Source organism: Falco naumanni, chromosome 13, assembly GCF_017639655.2.
Source record: "Falco naumanni isolate bFalNau1 chromosome 13, bFalNau1.pat, whole genome shotgun sequence".
Classification (NCBI taxonomy): Eukaryota; Metazoa; Chordata; class Aves; order Falconiformes; family Falconidae; genus Falco; species Falco naumanni.
In genome coordinates, this window is record NC_054066.1 from 30,034,178 (window position 1) to 30,050,547 (window position 16,370).

The window sequence follows — 16,370 nt, forward strand, 5'->3', positions numbered from 1 at the left end:
ATGTTCTGTAACAAGAGCTAATGGAAAAATTGGGCATTTTCCATTAATACGACTTCAGGAGTGTTAGTTTGCATCACTCATCAATCTGAACAAAAGTCTACAGGACCGCCTCAAGGTGCTTTCCTTCAGATGCGACTGAGCCTGGCTGGCTGCCTCCTCCCTGAGATGATGGAGCAGCTCAGGTGCAGCTGGCAAAGGGACTGAGGCTGCTGCAGGGCACAGGGTGCTTCGCTCTGGCTCTGCACGTTGCTGCCGGACCGCCCCTGCCCTCAGCCTGACTGTTCATCTTGCTTCCTCCAGGTGTCCTCCAAAGGAACTTCATCTGGCAGAACATTTTTAACTTCCTCCAGCTCTCCTGGTTTGTGAACGCAAACACAGCAGAGATGTGCATGCTGCTATCCCCTGCCATTCTGGAGAGCACAGGCAGCACCAGCAAGATTCCCTTCTGTCTGTCCTGATCCCTTTCTGCTTTCCACTAGGGCAGGGAAAGCAAGACAAAGAGATGAATTCAGAGGAAGAACAGCTGTGAGAGTGGTCCCGGAGCCAAGTCCCCTCCCAGACAGTGCAGGGGTCTGTACCATCCCCCCACCTTCCCCGGTGCTGTCCTGGGATGTGTCTCATAGGCAGGTTTGCACTGGAGACCCGGAGCAGGCAGCTGCTGCCCCCGGGGAGCTGCCCACCACGCAGGGATGTCCAGTATGGAACAGTATTTGTACACTACCTTCCCTCACCATCTCTTGCCTTCCCCCACCTGTTGCTGCTGGACACAGACTGTAGGAGAAGAAAGCCAGCAGAGCATGGTGGAAGGAAAATGTCTGGGAGATTCAGGCCTTGCCAGTTATGATCAGGAGTCTCAGAGCCCCTTCCCTGCAGGACATGCTTTGGAGCAAACTTTGCGTGGTTTCAAGTAATACAGATCAAAGTGGTCTTCCCCACTAAAGAGGAATCCACCAGGCAACAGCAATGCTTTTCTCAAAGTAGAAAAGGTATGAGGAGGAGCATAGGCAAGGAAAAGGGAAGAAATGTCTGAAAAAACCCTCTAGGGCTGCTGGTGATAGGAAATGCACAACCTCTAACCTGGTCAGTGCACAAACAAACAGCACTCTGGAAAGACACACACCTACACACAAAAACAAAACAAAAAAAAGAGAGAGAAAAGGTTAAGAAGCACCATCTCTGAGCGGCTGAACAGTGGTTGAGCCATCCTACCCCTACCAGTAACTGCCCGCTGCTTGGGAGCAAGGAGCAGCAGTGCAGCAGGCTTAGGACTACAGCACAGATAGTTTCTCTTTCCTTGCAAAGGTCTTCTTTGCAGGTCCTGTGTGGTTTTGACTTCCACTAGGTTTTGCTGGTCACTGGTGCTGACAGCATGACAGCGACAACAGGTCAAAGCGTGCTCATTGCTTGCGGTAACTGAACTAGACCCTTTACAGCAGTTCCCCTGTGTAACATCCAGCAGGTGCTGCGGGTGTAAGCCTTCCTTCCCAGTACTGCAGGGATGCAGGTCCTCCCTGCTCAGCCCTGTCTATATATAGATTTAGCTCGACCTTTGTCATCTGCCTGCACAAGTCACACATTCCCACTGAGGATTTATATTAGACACCTGGCACTCCCTCCAGAGAGAAGGGAATTACCGCGTGGGGCTTGCACAGTGGGACAGCAGTACTGGACGCTGAGATACCTGCATCCTTTTCAGCCGCCTCACTCCCTGAGCTTAAATCCAGAGCGTGAGTGCCTCGACTTGACTCTGGGCTGAGTGGATCACCACAGGAGACATGCAGAACGACTCCAGCACCAACTGGCACCAGACAAAACAAGGCAGTAAGGAAAGGTGGTGACATGCAGGCCGGAAGGGGAATAGAACGGGGAGGGTGGGGAGAGAAATTATTTCAGAGCTGGAGCTAATTTTGCAAAATCTGGCTGTTAAACAAAGAACCACAGTGTTTTTAAAATTCTGCTTATTGAATTAAGTCACTCTCCTGCCAACTAGATTACTTCATCTGGCTGAATAATCTGACACCTCTTTTTAGAAAAGAATCTGCTAACATGACCAACTCAGTATGATGGCATAACTAACCATCCCCTTCACCATGCTCTCAGGGAAAGTGGCACCACAGCTGAAAACAAAGCCCTTTTATGGGAAACTTCTATGGAATTTAGAAAAGACTTGGAATAGAAATTAAAAGCTAACTCAAAGCATTTCTATTTTGAAGCCTAATAGAATCATGGATCGGTACCTATAGCCTAGCACTTTTAATACATTTTCATTTATGTATGTGTGTATGTAATACAATGTAATGCAAAATATGCATTCTTTTGCATTAAAATTTAAAAGGAAGAAATAATTTTATTATTACATATTAGTAGGTGGGTTTGGAGCATGACGTTTCTCCTTGGCTTCTGAGCATGTCGTTCACAGTAACACTCAAAATCAGCTCTGAAGTCAGGTAAATGGCCTCCCTTTTCTCTCTATGTTAGAGTGCTGCACTGCCAGCATGGCTGGATGTTCACATTGTTATTTGCAACAATAATAATAATAAAAAAGATCAGGTCTTTATGGTGCTGGATGTGATTTTTGTAGTCTCAGAGACAGTCCTTGACCCAAACAAGTCTGCTTAGGAGAAGGGAACTTTGTGTTTTATGTAAGGGAGCATATGCAGAAAGACTATCGATGCTACCTAGGTGAGATTGCTGGGAAACTTTTTTCTGGATGCCAAAGCAGTGGCTTAACCTGAAGATACATGTCTGCTACAAGGAAGCAGACAGCTACTAAACTTCACCTTTTCTTAACTTCTTTACTTCTGCAGCTTAATTACTGTGCAGTCTGAACACCTGATGTAACTGATTCCCTCACAAAACTCCCCTGCAGACACACTTCAGCTCTCCTTATAGCCTAGAGATGTGACAGTGGGACAAATGCAAACACACTGAATTTTGGCAAGTTAAGGCCACCCTCTGGCTGCTTCTACGGTATCTCCAAGACATCACAACTTCTTCTTTACCTCCAAGACAGCTCTATCAGTCTCTGAGGGCCTTTCCATTCCTCTGAAATCCAGTCCTTCCTTCTTGCCCACTGATTTCCTGCTCAAAAATAAAAGCAGGTGTTTTACCCCAGGTTGATACTTGCAGTGTTAAGACACTTGGATGTCACAGAACAGTATTACAAACAAAACAACATTGCTAGAAAGAGCTGCAACCCTTTGGGACAGAAATCCCAACAGCATTTTTTGGGACCTCATCTGTGTGAGAGTTTGCTGGTCTTCAGAGTTCTTTGGTGGCTTCTTTTGTATATCAGATTAATTTATGGAAATCATCAGACTTCGTTAGATCAAACCGTAACATCTCTGCCCACAGACAGACAGATCATAGCCTCTGGCCACAAGCTGTACCAATCACTGGTTCTTAAACTAAAACTAACTATTCAACTGGCATAAAGATCAGCATAGACATATTTAGATCAGGCTATGATTTTAGCTTAAAGTTATTCTCGGTGAGCATTATCTTGAGAAAGCTCAATATCAACTCAGGGCAAGATAGGATGAGGATTTTGAACCAGCTTAGTAAAGTCAACTTACAGAACATGTCTTTAGTTAAACCAGTTCAACTTTGCACAGTTCTTGAAATAACAATCGTTTTTATGGCTAGTGCTCACCTGAAAATGGACCTGGTGCAATGCAGCATGCTTTACTTGCCCCTTTTCTTTCTCACTCAAAGTGTGAGCTGGAGGAACAGAGACACTGTCCCTAACTTCCTTTCATTCCTGGAAAGCTGGATCCATTAAATCCCCCTAGACACCACTTTGGTTGCTGGCCTCAGGCACAGAGGCAAGTGTAGCTAAGAATGGAGTCCTCCTGTATGGCTGGCCTGCAGACCCACAGAATCCACAATACACACAGATCAGGAGAGCGAGCAAAGAGGCTTTGGGGACCCCTCAGCTTCATGGTTCCTGTGCTCCTGTACTGCCACCCCTTTGTGACCTCTCAGCTGTCACACTCCTCCTAGAAATGGGACCCTTCCCAAGAACTCTGTCAGTTCTCCAGGGCTGAATGGCACCTTCCCCCATTCCCTGTGCGGAGGAAGAGCCGTGTGTTTCAGCAGCACACTGTGCATCGGGACAGCAGCTATACCAGCTTGTTCAAAGGCCACTCACGCTCACTGACTTCAACGTGTTACAGACCAGGCACTGCGTGAGGACACCGGTCCCTGAAAGGCTCCTGCAGAACATCTAAGACACCAGTACAGTTGGTTGCCACTTCAGAAGGAGATATGGGTATCCTCTCACTTGTGCTGCAGCTCTACTGCAAAGGAAACCCAGGCACAGAGTCACGCAAGCATGACTAAGGGCCCACGCGCCGCACATGCACACCGCCAAAAGGCCAGGCCAACACAATGGTAAACACTGGAGCGCTGGGGGGTCTGGCTGGGAAGAGCCTTAACTTTCTCCTCCTGCACCATGAAACCTGGAGCCTCTGGATGCTGGTTCGTTACCCACTGTAATGTGCTGGTCACAGGGTACACTACAGCGAGCTGTGCACCTTCTTTAACGCAGTAATTTGAACATATCTGCTTTTCCACTTAATACAGACAACCATTGTTTCAATGTCCCCTCAGGACATTACGTTCTCCAGAGAAAGGCCTGGGGACAAAGAGCATCTTTTGAAGGCTCTCATTACTTCTGTGCTGTATTTCTCATATCTGATAAGCCTATCTGTGAAATTCCAAAAAGAGATGGTTATCTCCTCTTACACAAATAACTTAATCTAATGTTACTTTGATACAAACCTTCCGTGATACATTTCTGTAAGCAAAGAACTACTTAAGTGCTACCCTTGAAGAAATACTAGCATTATGTTTCACATCTGTCTCACTTTGACACTAATGAAGACTATTTCCTGTACCAGTTCTGCCCTTATACCATTAGTGTGTTTTTTCTTTCAGTAAGCAGTTATAATTCTATTTACTAGTTACTGCAGTTACTGCTTCAAATACATTCCTCTTTTGAATCAGCAAAACACTGAGGATATTTTACATGAAAGAAACATTTATGTGATTTTGCCAAACAGTACAAAAGGTATTTTGTGGATTTTTGGATTTGGCCAGGTTCTGTATATTTATATTTCTTGATAATACTCCAGAGTGTATGAGAAAATAACAACTGTGCCTTGAAAACTGTACTAGCCCTTGCAGGCTGAAGCCTAGGTCAAGGGTCGTAGCCTTAGGCTGTCAGTCAGCAACACACTGACCTTGTACTGAACCGTATTCCCACCACTGAACATTAATTCTGACTTATCCATGAGAATGAACAATTTTCCAATGACAGAACAGACTGAAATTGGTGATCCTGGGCTGGCAGGCTCTAACTAGGTGAGAGTCGAGTCCTGTTACAAGTCTTGTAAGCACGACTGAAAGAGGCAGCCGTTCTTCCCACATATGGTCCACAATGGAGGCTGTGACCAGACAAGGCTGACTCAGCCCACGGTGTCTGCCACCAGTAACAAAAAGGCTCCTGCAAGAGCAAACCCCACCTGCCCCACCACGCACTTCCCAGCAGGGCTGGGATGCACCCTCAGCCTCTCACATGCTTTTTTAGAGAGTCAACCCAGCGAGGGAGGGACTCAAGCAGATGGTCTCTGCAGGCTTGTGCTCCAGGGCAGCTTTGCCTCTGGGGCTCACAGGCTTGTGTAACTAAGCCTGGCATGTCCGAGCATCATGGCTGCACCCGCAGCTACTAACCTCACCCACAGCCTGCAGGCAGGACGCTGCATGTCATGCTGGTGGGTGCACCAGGGACAGCCTTTGTAGAGCAGCGTAGCATAGAGCAAGACCAGTGACAGGTTTCTTTGTCTGCTGCATTCACTAGATTTACTTCACCGGCTGTTGTGGTCGTCACCCTTTATTTTTTAACATGCAGACAGGCAAAAGACAAAAAAACTATCACATTGCCAGCAAATATCTATACTTTTCTACAAAACATGCATTAGAGCAGTTTAGGCTAAGCTTATCATAAGCCTTAGATCTCTGCATGTTGCTCATTCCAATGCAGAATCTAGGGCTAACCACAGTAGAGAGAGAAATAGCTGAGGCACAAGACACAAGAAGAATTTTAAGCATTTACCACTAAAATATAGTATATATTAAAAATACTGTCAGTGTTTACTGCTAAAGTCAAGAGCATCCGTGGATTTAGGCTTTGTTCTGTATTTCATGCTGAGTTCAACAATAAATACTCAATCACAAGAATTTAGTTGCTAAGTTCAGAAGTTTTTAAGGCCCCTCAAAAAGTTTAAAATGACTCCCTAAAGCAAAGGGCCTTTCACAACTTTCAGAACACACTGAGGTTATTATCGCAAATCACAGACTCAGTGTAACTGCACATCCTGTTGCACAGAGTACTGTTTTTTAAGAAGTAGTTTATGAAAGAATGAATCAACTAAGAAACCTAGGTCAAGGGTTTGATGTGGAGCCACCCCTGGCTCTCCTCACCCACTGCGGGCCATGTCCAGCACAGACCAAGCTTCAGCACACAGAAGCCACAGCTTCTCTGGCTCCTGGCAGGACCTCACCATCAAGAAGACGCAGGGCTCAGACTCACCCAGGGAGACTTTACGCAGTGACATCCAGCAGAACTAGAAACTGCTCTAGCTGTGGGGGTGGCTTCTGAAGCACTTTCCAAACTCCTGCTTACAGCCTAGCTGCAATAACCCCAATAAACCCTGGGTGGGGGAAATGCTGGAATTCAGCAGTTCATGCAGTACTGTCATTGTCAGTTCTACTTGTTAATTAGTGCTCCCAAGCCCCAAAACGCAGTTGCAGGTGGGCCACAGAGAGCAGGCATCGCTGCCTGTGGGAAATGGGTACTACTGTGGGTGGGATGCAGAAACTGCTGCAGGTGGAACACAGGCACCGTGGCTGGCTCTGCTCTCTGGGACCCTGTGGGGGCACACACAGCCCTCCAGGACAGGTCTTTCTATGCGAGGTGAAAAGCCTTTCACAAAGGGACTCTTCACAATTTAGCTTTGTCTTCTCTCTTGCTTATTTATAAAACAGAACAGAAGCCTGAAATGCTGGGGAGCAGAAGGAACAAGTTTGGGGTTTTTTTCTCCTTGTTTAAGAAGTATTTAAGGAATGTTAAGTCTGCCTGGATTTGCTGGAGGGTCTCTTGAGGTCCCTCAAGGACGTTACTTTTCCCATTGCTTCCTCAATAAACATACAGACTTTGAGGACCAGAATTTCTCATCTACAACACAAACCAGCAAACTCCCACACTTCCCTGCAGCAGTTAAATTTGTTCTTCTTTATTTCAAAAAGCCCAACTCCTTCCTACCATCCCTTCAAAGTTCATGCGACACCATCGAAGGCTCAAAACCAGTGACTCAGCCTGGCAGCTGCATCACTAACTACCCGCATTGTTGATTGCTCTCCAAGGGCCCAGCAAAGCCAGCCAGGAAGGGCTGGAAAGTAAGTCTTTCAGAAATGTCAGTCAGAAAGATGAGTAAATCTGTCTCAGAGGTTTGCTAAACCCCTGAAAAAGCAAATACATGTTGCTAACTGAAAAGAGAAGAGATAAAAAACACATTAAGCTATTCAAAGCAATGAATAAAATAAAATTATTCCAGTGAGGAGTACCTGTATTTGAAAAAACTGATACAGGCAGAAAGGCTGCTGTCTCTTCCAGAATGTACTGCTTCGGACAAGACCTTAACCCCTTGGCTGGTATCACCACTAACACCTGAGACAGCAAACAACAGCTAATCCTTACACCATTTTTGTGCTAATGACTGAACCAAGATAACTGGAGTCCCTGGCAAGCTTCCCATTTAATTCAATTAACTCTAACTAGGCCTGTGGTGATTGCACCAGTCAGTATAAGAAAACCAGAAGCCAGATCCTTGGATTCAGATGTTAAAAATTAAAAGAAGTCTCTCTACCACAACTTTCTTGTACAGTCTACCCTGCTGTTACTGAGCAACTCAGCATATCCTCAGCAGTTCCTACAAAATGGTGTAGAAAATCATCAATTTCTTCTGAAAATGCTCATCTTTTTTTCTGAGAAAATGGAAGCAACTTATTTCATTGTATACTTTTTTTAAGTTCTGAAATGCTCTCTTATGTGTCAGTTTAAGCAAACATTACGCTGCATCTCCTTACGTGTATGGAGTGTTGCAGCTGCAAAGCCTCCAGGAAGATCATGTTTCCCCTAATGCAACGCAGATGTCTTGATGGCCAATCTGCTCCACACGCCCAGGGACCTGATGACCTCTCCCTGGGGACCCCAATACTTGGAGAAATTTAGGTTCCTTAAGTATTAGCTGAAAAATGCAGCTTAACAGGGAAAAGACCTCAAGTGGAAATTTACTTTGAAGCTGGTTCAACAAACTGAACACTATTGAGTCTGGGAACGTCAAAATGTTTCACATATATAAAAAAGACATTCCTGACTCTTGTTTGGAGTTCTAGACCCACAAAAAAGAGAAAAAAATTCTTTGGTTTTAAGATTAAAACAAATGACTTCTATATAAATTTCTTATCAGACAGATTCTTGATTTTATTAGTCTCATAACTTCATTTCAAGGTAACGTCTGTAGAACACAACAGAAAATCTAAACTGTGTCAAATATACTATTACAGAACCGATTTGGTATATACTAGGTCTCTCCTTCCCCAAACTCATAAAACATCTGATTCCACTAACACCTATTAGCTGCTTTTTGCAAACAACGGTGAAGAGGAGGAGGAAGCCTGACACAGCTGCTGGCGTTTGTACAGATGCGGCTCTCCAGCATGTTTGGGCAGCAGTACCAGAACAACTTGAGGCCAAATGTGAGGAATGCATGAAAAGAATGACATTGGTGCAGACCCTTGTGAACCTCTGCAAGCCCTGTCAGAACACACTTAAGGCTGTTCAGCTGGTGGGATGACTTGACCAATGGACATTCTTGACTGTGGTGTGGGAGCAGAGGATGCCCCATACTGCACGCAGACTTCTGCTATGATGGGCTGATTATGCCCAAGAAAGGAAATGAGCAGGTCTGCAGATCTTAATGGCACAAGAAAATCTGTATGTTTGCCTGCAGTAAGCAAGTTACCCTCTTAGCACCCTGCTAGCATGAATCAAGTTCACGGCCCAGCTGTATTAGGAAAAAAAATCCTGTTCATACAGACATGGCCAACGATAGATAGTGATCCCACTGGGTCACTTCCAACATGCAGTATATTTAGCCAGCTACGGCTGTGGGGCATGGCATACCATTGTTCAGCAGACAGAAATCCTGCCCTTGGGAGGGCTCATCAGGTTACGCTCTGCGGCTGTGTAGAGGCCCACAAGCAGAGGCTGTGCAGGTGAACAGCCCCAGGCTGCCAGGTTCTCTCACAGCAATCTCATCATACAGTGTGCTTGTAATACTTAAATGAAAACACAGGTGATATTTTTTTTGTGAAAGCACTGACCATCCATTAACAACTAAACTGCCAGTTCAAGCTTAGAGAAACATTAGGAAGAGCTTAGATTTGTTACCTTGCAATTCTGATAAATGTAAAAAAAAAAATTAACCGCAGAAAATTAAGCTGTAAGAACAACTGGTATATCCCCTCAGTTGAGACAACTTCCAGGTCTGTGTGATAGTAAAAAAAAAAATACTTTCCAAATATTTTCCTTTTACTTTCAAACATTCTTCTACGGTAAGCCACAACAGGCTGCCACATATTTTCCCATTCACATTATTTAGTTAAGAAGTTTTGAAATAGAAAGAGATTTGCATAGATGTTTCCTCAGTGGTGCTTTTGAAGTGTTATGTCTGGGTTAACTGGTAAAATCCCTAGATGTCTGTATGCTGCCAACATAAATAAAAAGTATATTTAAGGATGGGGGATTATCCATTCCTTGACAGAGCTGTGCTACATGCCAGTAACTGTCATACATAGTCTGCTGTCAGCTCCTAGCAGCAATTTTGTTTGAAGTTCAGTCCAGCACAAATAATGCTCGGATAGGCTTTTCTCCTGGAAAACAAAGCCTTCAGACCTTCAAAAGGAGCTGTAAGGACTCATATGTGACCATTATCTTAGACGTATCTCAGAAACAGCATGAGCCAGTAGAGATCTTTGAAGCTTCAGAAAGTTTTGTTTTCTGTGGGGAAAACTGGTTACAGCATTCCTGACATCTTCTGGCCTATGTGAGCATCCTCCAAGATGGCTGAGAGTCCAACAGGGAAGCCAAAACCAGTGTTGACAGTTAACATGACGCTATGTTCCTACCTGCAAGTTCACTACAAAATAACAATTTTCTGCAAAGAAAGCTCAGCCGCTCTATGTCAGCAACCAGTCTTTGAAGTTAGAAAACCTGTGCTGTGGGTCCAGCTCATTAACATTAAATACACGTTTAAATAAACCTCTGTGTTTTATAGAAGTTTTTCTCATACCACAGCTCTGATGGATGGAGATGCCGAGCAGGGATGCTGGGCATTCATCTCCCCTGCACTCCCATGTATGTGTTCAGTATCTTCCAGAAAAGAATATAACCCTTCCCACTATGCTCTAAAACCTGACTGTGTCCAGGTGTTTTCCAGAGGGCCCAAGTCACCCTTCCAGACACCACTTTTATGCTACTTTAAGATCCATGAGGGATAACACAGGGGAGATTAGAGCCATGCAGAAACACCTGCAAGCTGATGCAACACCGTAAAGCACAATTACAGTTGAAACTCCCACCCTTGGCAGTGCTGATGGTTCCACTGCAGACCGGGCTCATGCGCTGCTGTGGCCGTGCTGCGATCCGGAGCTGGGTTGCATGGAGCAAAGCATGCTATGCCCAGAAGAGCACCAGGCTGTGCTGGGACTATGCCAGCAGCTGGACCAGGACAGACCTGAAACCGCTGCTGTCCTTTGCTCTGACAACCTCTGTCCTGGCATGGCCCAGGGGACACACAGCGGAGACCCACAGGTGGCCGCTGTCCAGAGTACACTTTTGTCCTTCCTCACTGCTCACATGTACGGGGCCAGAGCAGTGCATGTCTATGGCATCCTGAAGTTAGCAGCCTCCCTGTTTCAGATTTGTGAGTGAGCTCCAATATAACCGTGTTAAGCAAACTTTTCTCTCGTGCCAAATGAGGGTTAGCTGAGGTAGAATCATGACCAGGGCTGGTGGCTGCACAAGTTGTGGACGTGCAGCAGGATGGCAGTAAAAAACCTGAAAAAAAAACCCCTCAGGGCCCTTTAAAGCATTTCCAAATGCTGTCCTGATACTCCTGCTGAGCGTCAGGTTACAGGGGCTAGACAACTCACTCAAAGCAGCTGCAGAGCCATGTCTAAAACTGCATCACCTGCTTCACAGCAAGAGCTGACAATAGCACTAGCATGAAACTAAAATCAGAGGTTTAATTGAGCTCTGTGGTCACTGAAATTGATGACAGTTCAGCAGTTCACATTCCCGATTTTTCTTGTCTGAAACAATCATAAAATCAGCTAGCATTCATGTTTCTCCCTGCTCCACAAGGAAAAGCCCTGGTAGCCTGGCGCACCTTGCACATAGGGAGCCTGTCTGACACCTCTGCCAGGGCTCTTGCTGTTCCCAGCAGCAACAGGCTTGGAAAGAAAACGTGTGTCTGCAAATCAGCATTGTTTTACAAAAATGGGATGCTATATTCAATGCCAGAGCATGGGAACCATCATCAACCACAACCAGTGCACAAATACATACATGACACAGTACATTAGAAATGGACAAATAAAACCACATGCAGGATAATGACAGAAGATTATGAGAAATAAGACAGAAACAGGAGCAGAGAAGTCAGGCTGTCAGTTACACGCTGAATCTGCACTGCACTGGAATTAACAGGGATGGTATTAATGCTGAGTTTGCCTAATTATTTGAGATGGAAGGAACTATTCATTCATTTACTTGGGCCATTCAAAAATGAGAGTTTGAGAATTCGAGAGAAGGACTAGGTTACAGGATGCACACCCATGAGCACACACAAGGTGTGTACTGGAAAAGCCTCATCAGCTGTTCTGCTGCCAAGGCTGAGATGGGACTCCCACTCAAAGTCCTCTGCTCTGCAGGACGGCTAGCTCAGCGCTACACATTCTTCCTCAAGGAGCAACTTGGTTCACATGTTAGCTCTAGAACAGACTTCCTTTTTTTGCCATTAATATTTCTGGGATGCAGTTCTGATCCACTGGAGTTGAGCAAAAACCGAAGAAAAATTTCAGCTGTCTGTAGTTCTTGGATAATTTCATGTAATTAATTCCACATGTGATAAAGGATTAATATATAGATTGAAAGACAATAATAGATTGCCATTAATATTATTGTCAATACTACTTCCTTCCCAAGAAGTGTGTCGTGCCTAGACCTAGGCAAGTTGCCTGTTTTGTTGCTACCACTTTCTCATGTAGTGTTCACAGCTGCAGGGAAAGACAGTAGCAGGGACAGGGATCATGAGATGCAATTGCGCAGGGTGACCTGGTCCTACATGCAGGTAAGTCTGGAAGCAATGTCAGGCTTCTGCTGCTGCCCCTAGCAAAACAGGGAGATGCTAATATTAGTAGCAGATGCTTTCACTTCCTTACTCGTTAAAACACCAGATCAGGATGTCAAAGTGCGCAACAGGCCCAGCCTCTACTGAAAGGAACATGAGCCTTTCCATTGACTTCACTAGGGTGCATCATGCATTTCAGGCAGATAAAAATGCACCTTATTTAATTGTACATGTTATTTACAAGTTGAGGGGGGTTTCTTTAAGATCCAGAATGAGAGACCTACCATATTACTATTAAAGCTGCGAAGTCAGAGCACTAAAGCAGCAAGCAATTCCTCTGCTCCTATTTCAGAGAAAATGTGCTGAATACCAGCTGTGAAGTATATGGCAACATGCAGGCTCTTGCAGGCTTTCAGTGCAAGTACTCTGTGTATGCCCTTCTGCCTGCGGCGTGCTCACCTGCCATTTGTGAGAGATTGCTACAGTTCTATTTTTAGTTCACTGTTCTGTACATTCAGAGTTTCTGGTCCATAAATACACCTCCTCACAGTACTGATTTCTGAAAAGCCACAGTGTGCTCCTGCCTCCACTCACACCTGAAGCCTCTGATTGCTGATAGTGTTGAGCATCCTCAGTGTCTGGCTTGCTTTTCATCTGGCCAGCAATTTTATTCACACCCTCTGGTCCAAACGTTGCCTGTGGCTCTTCACCAGTTCCAGAAATCTCCCAATTCTATTGTGACCCACGTGGAAGGAAGGGGCAAAGTACAAGACCTGCTCTTCACCTCAACTGTGATAAAGACCTGGGCTTGGCTGGGCCCCTCCGATACTCTTCCCATTCCTATGAGCAGCCATGTAATTCAGTACGATCACCACTCAGCTCACTGCAGCTGGTCGGTCGTCTCTCCTCCTCCCTTCTTCCTACACTTGCTGCAGGCACAAAATGTTCCCAGGCTCCCACAGTCATCCCCTGGGGTATATGCCAAGCCCATATGTTGCTGTCCCCTTCCACATGCGTTTTCAAAGAGGCAAAAAATTCACTCCTTGGAGGTAAGACTTCTTTGTGCGCTGTCCATCCAGCAGAATGAAGAAACCCAGCCAAAATAGCCACAAAACCATGTCGCTGCTTAGTAAGGCTTCACTTGATGTTCAGAGGTATCAATTATACTATTAGACTTATACAGACCAGCAATCAGCATGTATTTAAAATGCCAGACATTTTTTTAAGTGATGCTTCCAGCTGATGGGTAAGTTCCTATTTTAAGGTAACATCACATTCATCAGTCACAAACACTGCTTTAAACATCAAAGTATTTCCCTTCAATAAGTATCATCTGCAGAGTCCCCATATGCAAGAAGATGTCTGACAACTTTCTAGGACACCAAGGCATAATCAGAGTAAAGAACTGTGCTTTGAATGAAAGCCTAAGACTTTGGGCTAGAAACACCTCCTCCTGAGCAGCAGCAATTGCAGCTCACGTCACAACATTCTCGACAATCACAGCTGAAGATTCCCATTCCAAAAGTGATTGAACATTATAATACAAAGCTAAACACTTGTGTTCCTGGCTGTAACAGCCCCATGGGGCTCATTGTCCTTCCAGTCTCTTATTGTATATGAATTATCCTCCCAAACAGCCACTTTTCTATCAACAATATGCACAGCATCTTTCCAACAGCAAAGTGGAAATCCCTGCAAGTATTTCTGGTGCTGCTTCCAGCCAGCAATAACAGTAATATGATCCACGAGTAAATTCTGGTTTTGTTGCCGAATTCCTTTGTACAAAGATCTTTACTTTGAAAAGGTTTGGCAACAGTGAGGCACAAGCTAATTCTAAGGTGTGAATCAAAGAAGATCTGCAAGTTTCTGAATCACAGAAAGGAACTGTCTGCGGCCTCTCCTACCACTTCTGTCAAGAGAAAACATCACAGTTCAACTATTTTAGATGCAACTTCAGACCTACTTGCTGCAGCCCTACAGTTCTCCAGCTCCCACAGCTCTCATGCCTCCCCAAGCACAGCAATGTGGCTGAATCCAGAGTCTTGTCTCAGAACCTGGGAAAGTTCCAGCCTTACCCAAACCTACTGTCATTAATGGGCTGCATTACCACGGGCAAAGTTTAGTCTGCAGTGTTAAAGAGTTGAGTAAATTATTTATTCAGGAGAATCCAGCAGATGCTTTGTGAGAGAAACAGGTCACCAAGGAAAGGACAAGCTGCTCTTCATGTTGTGCAGCACCAAAAGCCCTGAGAAACTCAGAAGCAAAGCTACAAACACTGGTGCAGCAGAGGCAATCTTCCAGTAATGGTGTAGTGTCTGTGGCCCAACCCTGCTGCAATGTAAATGAAGGCCCACAATTGAAAAACACCTTCTGTGCTCCTTTGCTGCTAAGAGAGCTCCCATCCAAGGCAAGGTTGTTCCAAGGATGGGGACGGCTCTGCTGCGCTGCTTGTAGCAGCCTTGGGGAGCACACAGAGTTGTTCCTCCAGTCCCAGTTTTCACACCTTGTGAGGCACCGTTCACGGCCACGTTTAGTCAGCAGCTCAGCTGCAGGGGTCACTGGCAAAACCTGAAACAACAGGAGTTTATTTCTGCCCAAGCTATGTGGTTGGCCACCCTGCTTCTTACAGTCCCTGGAAACAGGGTGCTGGGGCTAGAGCTGCCATGAGCACTCCCCTAGCATTTTATCTCTTCATTCACTGCTTACCACAGACTTGATCTCCTCCAGACATGCGGGGACAATGCTGAGGGCCAGGAGGCTTTGATGTGTCTTGCCAGTACCACCACTCATCGCTCTCCAGCCTCTAACAGGCCATTTCACTGCTCTGCCCCAGTTCATGGGTCAACACCACCTATCTTCTTTCTTAAAGCAGGCCTTGAGGGTTTACAGATGACAGGCACGGTATAAAAATTAAGCAGCACTGTTTGCAGCAGTGGAGGGTCCCCCATCTTCCAGCAGTCTGTGGGATCTGGCCATTGAATATATGGGTGAACTCTCCCATAAAAATCAGTCTCAAGCATGCTTAATCTTACTTAATTGTTTTTGTATGCTGTTGCTCTGCAGCCTGATAGTTCATCTTCTGCACAGCTCCATGGTAGATCACAGCCGTTTGTCAAACCAAATTGTTCCTTGACATATATTTGCCATCTGCAATCTATTCCTCGGTTTCTGGCACATATCTTCAGTGCTTTCTTTTGAAGCTGTTTCAGATTTCCATGGGCTTCTTCATAACCTCTACCAGCAAAGCCTCACACAGTTTTGTTGACAGCTGTATCATGAAAAGTATTTTACATTTCTTTTGTTGTTCCTCTTGCTGCATACACACGAGTTGCTACGTTAAGGGCTGCTTAGCTGTGTGTAACACGCACCAGGATGTGGAAAGCAGATGATGTCTTGTGAGAGTGGGTTATTGGGGGGGTTGGTTTGTTACAGTTTTGCAGAGATAGTTGCAGCTCCATACATTAAAACGCTGACAAATAAAAGGCATTTGAGCAAACGGGTGTGAAGCTCTGAAATTACAGATGACTGATAAGCAAGTACAGAGTTAATTAGTATAATAAATGTATGCTGTGTGTTCAGACAGCTACATGTCATTTCACAAAGGCAAATCCAATGCTAGTAAAATCAGAGTTAGGAGAAAACTTGTGAAGTTATATTTTCCTGCTCAGGCTCTGAGGACCAGCAGGGTCTGTCTCTCTGTCAAAGGCACCCACCGCGCTCTGGCTGTGAACAAGCCAGCAGGCAGGCTGGTTATTAGGGGTAGGCCAAGCAAAGCTACGGGACCTCTGCTCTCACCTGGCTGTAGCACAGAGAGAAGAGAGGCCACAGCTGTATTTCCAGCCCAGAAACAGAAGCCTGGTGCAGGCAGTATCTGTGCTTCTTCGACCCAAAACC

General features: G+C 45.3%; 1 long non-coding RNA gene across 14 annotated transcripts in view; it reads right to left on the minus strand.

Moving 5' to 3' along the window:
- The window catches only part of LOC121096557, a 100,826-nt gene that overhangs the window by 39,907 nt on the left and 44,549 nt on the right, over nt 1-16,370 (minus strand). The window lies entirely within an intron of this gene.